Source organism: Nothobranchius furzeri, chromosome 2, assembly GCF_043380555.1.
Source record: "Nothobranchius furzeri strain GRZ-AD chromosome 2, NfurGRZ-RIMD1, whole genome shotgun sequence".
Lineage (NCBI taxonomy): Eukaryota > Metazoa > Chordata > Actinopteri > Cyprinodontiformes > Nothobranchiidae > Nothobranchius > Nothobranchius furzeri.
In genome coordinates, this window is record NC_091742.1 from 53,010,868 (window position 1) to 53,018,849 (window position 7,982).

The 7,982-nt window shown below is 42.9% G+C and overlaps 1 pseudogene; it reads left to right on the forward strand.

Moving 5' to 3' along the window:
- Nucleotides 1–3,063: 3,063 nt before the first annotated feature.
- LOC129157116 (protein NLRC3-like) lies at nt 3,064–5,677 on the forward strand (annotated as a pseudogene).
- Nucleotides 5,678–7,982: the final 2,305 nt, after the last annotated feature.

Consider the following 7,982-nt stretch of genomic DNA (forward strand, 5'->3'; position numbering starts at 1 on the left):
TCACTGATGCGCCTGCAGCCTCTCAGAGTTCCTGCTGCTCTAAACATTAAAATAATTATTTCATTTTCTGTTCCTCACTTCTGATTACCTTCAATGGCGTCTGTTTGTTGCAACCACCAGGTACAAAAAATAACTTGTTTTTATTTGACTATTTTTCTGTCCTGTATCTGTTTATTATCTTCCTGCATCTCCTCTCAATCCTAAAGAGAAACTGCTACCTGGGTTCATATATATTCACCTTATGAGTTACCTTTGAACTGCAGTTCTAAAAGATCTACCGACCGCAAAAACAGCGGAGTGCTCGCCGGCCACATCAGTGAGGTGCGTCACCGAGGACAAAACAGGTGATTCGCCCTGATCCACAGCAGCGAAACGCATCAGGCACAAATAAAAGCATAAAAGACAGAAAACATAAAAGGAAATGAGCCGACATGAACGATCGCGTGTTAAATTAGTTTTTGAGGTGGCGACACCTAATTTGATAATGTTACTGTGGCCGTGCTCAGGACACAGATGTCTGGAGCGCGTCAACAATCAGAGCTTTGCATGCACAAGCTGGTTAAGGTTAGGATGGGGGTGAGGGGAAGGTTAAATTGCAAGAGGGTAAACGTCACAATTTGGTTAAATTACCGTTTTACGGCGGGTGTCAGTACAGATGCTCTGGCACAGCGCGTTGTCTCCAGACGTGCAGGAGCTCCTCACCTTCTGACAGCAGGCTGCTGTCTTTTCCGAGGACTGCATCTTGCCGGTCATTATCACATGACAGCGACTAGTTGATGACGGGCATAAAAAGTCACTATAGAGCGGTGAAGTCGACTAGTGACTAGTTCATACAACCCCTATTGCTCCCCAGAGTGTTCTGCAGCATAATCAGCACGTTCTCTTTGAACTTGATATCAAATTTTCGCCTCCTCTTTGTCTCCGCACCTGCCATGGTTAAAGTTACCCTCGCGGTCTATCACTGGCAAATCAAAAGTGAGACGGATGACACAACCGCCCCCCCGTACTTGCTTGTTACCACATTCCACCTGGCCACAATAAAAAAAACCGGGCCATTATTCACCTCCGCCGACTCCGACACCGGCCAAACTGTGATACCTGGCAGTTAATTAAATACAGGCTATCATTAGAGGATTTATGGTATTTGTGAATGTTGATTGGGTGGGCTATATAAAGCCTTGAAATGTAAAGAAATATATTTTTGAAATCACTGTTGTGCGCCTCATGTGTGCTTTTTGTCAGTGTTGGTCTCTTATTATCATCAAGCATAAAACCTTCATGTGTAGAGATGAACACCGGCGATCTGATTTATGTGCAAGTGTCTTAAGAATTCATAGCTGGTCTGATCCTTAGCGTAACTACGTACTGTACGAGCAGGAGGACACTGACATGAGCAAAAAGCAGGGACTACGCACACGCTCGAAACAACAACACCAACAATAACAGCAAGAGCACCAACAACAACGTGAGAAGAGACGACATGCGGGTCAGGAAGTCCAGCGAACCACTGGCCTCCACTCGTACAGAGGAGAAACAGAGGCTACGACGCATCTGGAAAAATGAATCCTTTTGATATTTTAGAGGAGAGACGGACGCAAAGAGAGCGGTCTGTGTTTCAGTGTGCTTTTAAAAATCCTCATCAGAGCGTGTCGTGTTTGTTCATCTCTCCGTCTACTTGCCTTTGAGACAATTAGTGTGCTTAGTTTCTTCGTAAGACTGCACCCGAAAGTTTGTCTAAGCCAGCCTTTTTTGTGTTGAGATGAATTATTGTGCTTCTCGGTCCACGCAGCAGTCTGAGGCTGGGTGGAGGTAACGCGCTGGGCTGCAGAGGTCAGAGGTTGTGTGGGAGCAGCTTCCTCGCATCAGGAGAAGGAGCCAGAGCTACTGCACCAGATAAAGAGGACTCCCTCTTCAAGGCTACTCAGGAAGCACTTAACATGGGAGGGCCAGACGCTCAAACGCGAGCTCCCCAAAGCGCCAGCATTTAGTCTTGGGAGCGCCGTCTTCTCACACACCTACATGTCATGAGGGATGGGTCAGGGGGAGGGGGGCTGGAGATCAGTCGAGCATTGCATCCAGTTGGTCTGCCAAGTCGTCAAACATGCTGCCGATGTCATCCAGGATAGAGACGGTTCCTTTTTGGCTGGAAAATTTTGAAAAAGAAAAATGGAATAATTAGCTTTTATTGAGGCTTCGATAAATATGCTGACAGAATCAATGAGTCAAGTGTGGAGGTGAGTTCCTCCACTGATGGAAAGCAGCTTTAAGATTCAGTTTATGGGTGACATTCACTATTTTCACACACACACACACACACACACACACACCCACACACACACACACACACACACACACACACACACACACCTGACAAACTCAGAAACATACAATACAGTCGACTAATTGTAAAGATCAACAAAAAGTAATAAATCCCAAAATAATCATATAAATCATGATTTTTTTAAATGTTTATACTTTAAAAAACTCATGTTTTACAATTGTTTTCATTTTATAGGAGAATGACGTTTTACAAAGACCAGTAAAGTACATGAGAAATCATGTTTTTATTAGGTGTCATGGCTGCCATGGAGCTTCATAAAGAAAGTAAAAATAGATTAGACCATCTGGACAATGACTGTTTTCTTCATTTGAGTTTTTTAGTTTTAGGTAATGTAAAGGGGGAAACCTGGAAGTAAAGATGATTTACTATGGCTTTTGAATGACCAAAAAATGTCATGGATTTTATCAATATGTTTATCAATAACCCATTTCCTATAGTGAAGAGAGAAGGAGACAATGAGCAGACACGTCAAACAGTTATAACTGTGGCAAAATGCCCCAAACAACAGGTCACAGAGTTTATTTATACCAAGAGATAAAAGAGATAGAGAGAGAGATTGTGTGTGTGTGTGTGTGTGTGTGTGTGTGTGTGTGTGTGTGTGTGTGTGTGTGTGTGTGTGTGTCATGCAAAGAGACATAGAACAATACATTTACATTCATTTGATTGAGTCCATGATCAAGAATTAATTAACATAAAGTTTCCCATAACACTTCCTCAAAAGAATGAAGCAGGACCAGCTGGCTGACCATCTGCAAACAGGTACAAAGATTAATCAAACAAGTTATTTGCAGAAGTATCAAGTTTCCCGTGTACTTACATAAAATACACCCTGACATACTTTATGTTGTGTTGCATTTAGTCAACGTAAACTTAAATCTGGCCTGAAGAAGAGGTTCCAGTGTGTGTTTGAGGGGATTGCTAAAGCAGGAAACCCAACACATCTGAATGAGATCTACACTGAGCTCTACATCACAGAGGGAGGGACTGGAGAGGTCAACAATGAACATGAGATCAGAGAGATTGAAGTGGCGTCCAGGAAACTAAAAAAACTAGAAACGACAATCAGACGAGACCTCTTCAAACTCCCACCTGGGAGAGACGAACTTGTTAGAACAGTGATCTCAAAGGGAGTGGCTAGTATTGGCAAAACGGTCTTAACTCAGAAGTTCACTCTGGACCGGGCTGAAGACAACGCCTACCAGAACATCCACTTCATGTTTCCGTTCTCCTTCAGAGAACTGAAAGTGCTAAAAGAAAAGAAGTTTAGTTTGGTGGAACTTGTTCATCACTTCTTCACTGAAACCAAAAATAACAGGAGCTTTGAAGAGTTCCAGGTCGTGTTCATCTCAGATGGTCTGGATGAGTGTCGACTTCCTCTGGACTTCCACCACAGTAAGATCCTGACTGATGTCACAGAGTCCTCCTCATTGGAAGTTCTACTGACAGACCTCATCAGGGGGAACCTGCTTCCTTCTGCTCGCCTCTGGATAACCACAAGACCCGCAGCAGCCAATCAGATCCCCTCTGAGTGTGTTGGCATTGTAACAGAGGTCAGAGGGTTCACTGACCCACAGAAGGAGGAGTACTTCAGGAAGAGATTCAGAGATGCGGAGCAGGCCATCAGGATTATCCTCCACATCAAGACATCACGAAGCCTTCACATCATGTGTCACATCCCAGTCTTCTGCTGGATCACTGCTACAGTTCTGGAGGAGGTGTTTAAAAACAAAGATGGGGGAAAGCTGCCCAAGACCCTGACTCAGATGTACATTCACTTCCTGGTTGTTCAGGCCAAAGTGAAGGTCAAGTATGATGGAGGAGCTGAGGCAGATCCACACTGGAGTCCAGAGAGCAGGAAGATGATTGAGTCTCTGGGAAAACTGGCTTTTGATCAGCTGCAGAAAGGAAACCTGATCTTCTATGAATCAGACCTGACAGAGTGTGGCATCGATATCAGAGCAGCCTCAGTGTACTCAGGAGTGTTCACACAGATCTTTGTAGAAGAGACAGGACTGTACCAGGTAAAGGTCTTCTGCTTCATCCACCTGAGTGTTCAGGAGTTTCTGGCTGCTCTGCATGTCGATATGACCTTCATCAGCTCTGGTGTCAATCTAATGGAAGACAAACAGCAACATTCTCTGTGGTCTAAACTTTTCAGCGGTCCAAATCTAAATGATCTCTATCAGAGTGCTGTGAACAAGGCCTTTGAGAGTCCAAATGGACACCTGGACGCTTTCTCCTTGGTCTGTCCCGGCCGGCCAATCAGACTCTCCTAAAAGACCTGCTGGGGAAGACAGGAAGCAGATCCAATCAGGAAACAGTTGATCACATCAACAAGAAGCTCAATGAGAGTCTGTCTGCGGAGACAAGCATCAACCTGCTCTACTGTCTGAATGAACTGAATCATCTTTGTCTGGTGGAGGAGATCCAACAGTCTCTGAGTTCAGGACGTCTCTCTACAGACACTGTCTCCTGCTCAGTGGTCAGCACTGGTCTTTATCCTACTGTCTTCAGAAAAAGATCTGGAGGTGTTTGACCTGAAGAAATGGTTGTGTCAGTTTTAGTGGGAGGACATAATTGAATCAGTTAATAAAAGTATAAAAACAATAATCTCAGATAAAAAAAACACAAATCTTCAGTCAAATCCAACTAATAAATGTATAACTAGAAGTAATTTTTACCTGTAGAAGGTGGAGGGGCAACTGGGAGATTTGGAACTTTTAAAATCTTTATTTTCACCTCTTACATCCAAACTTTAAATGTTACTATTTTACATGTCAGACAATTGTTTGTATAAAACGCAAATAAACAGTTCACCACAATTGAATGTATCTAAGACTAATTGTTAAATCTGTGAAGATGGGGACATAAACACAGACATTTTTCCCTTATTTGTCAGATTTATTTGATTTGATGCTTTATAGATGTTACATTTCTAGTTATTAAGAATATTTAATGCTACAGTCGAAAGATGACAAGATTTTTAGGAAATAACATTTGATTTTTAACAATAAGATAAAAATTTAAATAACTTCATGAAGTTTTGCTTTTGCAAGTTGATTGAATAATTAGAAACGGACTGAGGGAAGTTATTCACTAGGTTATTAGAGATAGAAGTGTCATGTTCTGTGTCCCTTTGTTCCCCAGCTCCTCCAGTTCCCACTCCAGGTTCTCCTTTTGTGTTCTCTTAGCGCCCTCATGTGTCCTTTGTCTGCATCTCTGTTGTGTGTCTTAAGTTGTAGCCACAGCCTCTTGTATGTGTATGAGTTTGTGAGTGTCAGTATGTGTATGTGTTTGTGTGAGTCCTTCCCTTAGTCTTTAGGGAGGGAGCAGGGCCTGTCCATGATCCTAATAGCACCACGGTGGCCGGGGAAACATTGGTTGGTGAAGATCTCCCAACTCCTGTGAGGTTCCCCATGGCAACTGCTGCTCCTCAGGGACCTGTTGTCCCAGGCTCATGGGGAGATACACATCCCACTAACTTGGGTTGAGGCTGATGTTGGCTGAGCCGGCCATTTTGATGGAACATTTGTGGGGATGCATGCTGCTGTTTGAGTCACATTACTAACTAACTAACTAACTAACTAACTAACTAACTAACTAACTGAGATACTAGCTAACTACATCTTGGGTTGAGGCTGATATTGTCTGAGTCAGTCATTTTGATGACATTTGTGGGGGTGCACTCAGCTTTTTGAGCCACATTACTAACTAACTAACTAACTAACTAACTAACTAACTAACTAACTAACTAACTAACTGACTGACTGACTAACTGACTAACTAACTAACTAACTAACTAACTAACTAACTAACTAACTAACTAGCCATGCTAACTATCCCACAGTGGCTGGGGAAAAATTGATTGGTGGAAATCCTCCAACTCCTGTGAGGTTCCCCATGGCAACTGCCGCTTTGCAAGGACCTGTTGTCCCAGGCTCATGGGGAGACACACCACCCACATCCAGAAAGGCTGGCCCTGTGGGCGTGGCCCCTGAGAGGCAGACTCTGCGTGAATGAGCTTTCAGCTGGTGTTAGAAAGAGCGGGTCATTTATCTTTTATCATCATTAACCTCTCAGGTTAACGAGTATTGCCTCTCCACTCTGGACAACATCTGTCCTTTCAGAACCAGATCAGTTCCTGCAGTAAACTCCCATGCTCAATTACAGCATTTGCAGCCTGTGTATGAAAACACGTCTCCCCGTCCACCTTCTGACATCCGTTAACTCTGTAGTCAGAGATGCGAGGGTTGTCTATTACTCCAACCTGGTGTCGCAGAGACAAAGTCAGTAAGGTAAGATCTAGCATCTCTCTTTCAGCCTTATCTCTCCCAACCCCAACCCGACCCATGACCCTAGAAAGTTTAGCTCGTGTTTATTTGCCTGAGCTAGCATGCCCCTTCGACACTTTCCCCTCATCTGTGTTTAAAAATGACACCCCCACTGTGGGATTAACCCTCTTATTCCCGTAACCAACTCATTGGATCTCTAACTTTTTTCTTTACATCAGCCTCTTTTGGTTGAGAGATCGGTACCTCCCTGGGAAATAAATTCATTATTCTTCTCGTCTCTGGATTAAAAGATCTTAACACAAAAGCTTCTTCCCTTTCTTGTTTCAAATCATCCTCACTTTACTGCAGCCTTCTGATGTGCCTGAGTTCAGCCATTTTTTCATCTACCTTTAATAATTTCTCGTCTGTTTTCTTTAGTTCCCCTGTCATGTTTTCACAAAAACGCATCTTTTCTTGAATTAAAATATTATATCTAGCATTATCTTTTCCCAATGCAGCCTGTTTTCCATCATTACTTTGTGTTGAGGCGTCCTTCAAAGCTAGCTGACTCATTTTATGTAACTGGCTGATCTTCCTTTCTCTATCAGTCTCAGGTCTGTTCGGAGGTCGCTCAATCTTTTTTGTGTCAAATTCGCGTTTTTCTTTTAATTTTCTGTAAACGCTCAGGTTGTCATTTTCCTTTCTGAGCGCTGCTATTCGACTGTCATTCTCTAAAACGAGTTTATTTAGAGCAGAAATCTTTTGATGGAGGATTTTCATTTCTGCATCATGTTTCAAGCCTCTCTGTTGCATATTTTCTGCATGTTTGGCTTCTCGTATTTTATACTCAAAAGCAGATTTTTCTCTAAATGCTGAAATTTCATCTTTCACTTTCTGAATTTCTCTCTCAGTTTGGCTTATTTTGTTTTTCAACTCCCAGTTGTATTCTTCTATATCGTATTGCATTTTAAAATCGCGTCGAGTGCTCTGACCAACAATGACTTGTAGTAAGAAATGATGTTCTCTGTATGACGTATCAAAGCTTATGATCACGTGCTTCTATGAAGCGTTCTGATCTGCCTTGCTGACGCTTGCTCAGAGGTTACTAGAGGTCACAATGTTCTAATTTGCATATTCATGACGCAATTGCGTTGGTTACGTGAACATTTGCGCCTGGTCACGTGAGTCGAGTATGAGGAAAATGAAAGTGTGATTATCGCACAAATCTTTCGGCAAACGTGTTCTGCTGGAAATACGCGGATTAATTGCTCGGGTTGCAGGCACGGATCCCCGTTTCTGTCAACTTTGATCTCAGCAGCTGGAGCGGGGATAAAGACGCGCTTCTTCAGATAAAAGTGGTAATTACGTCT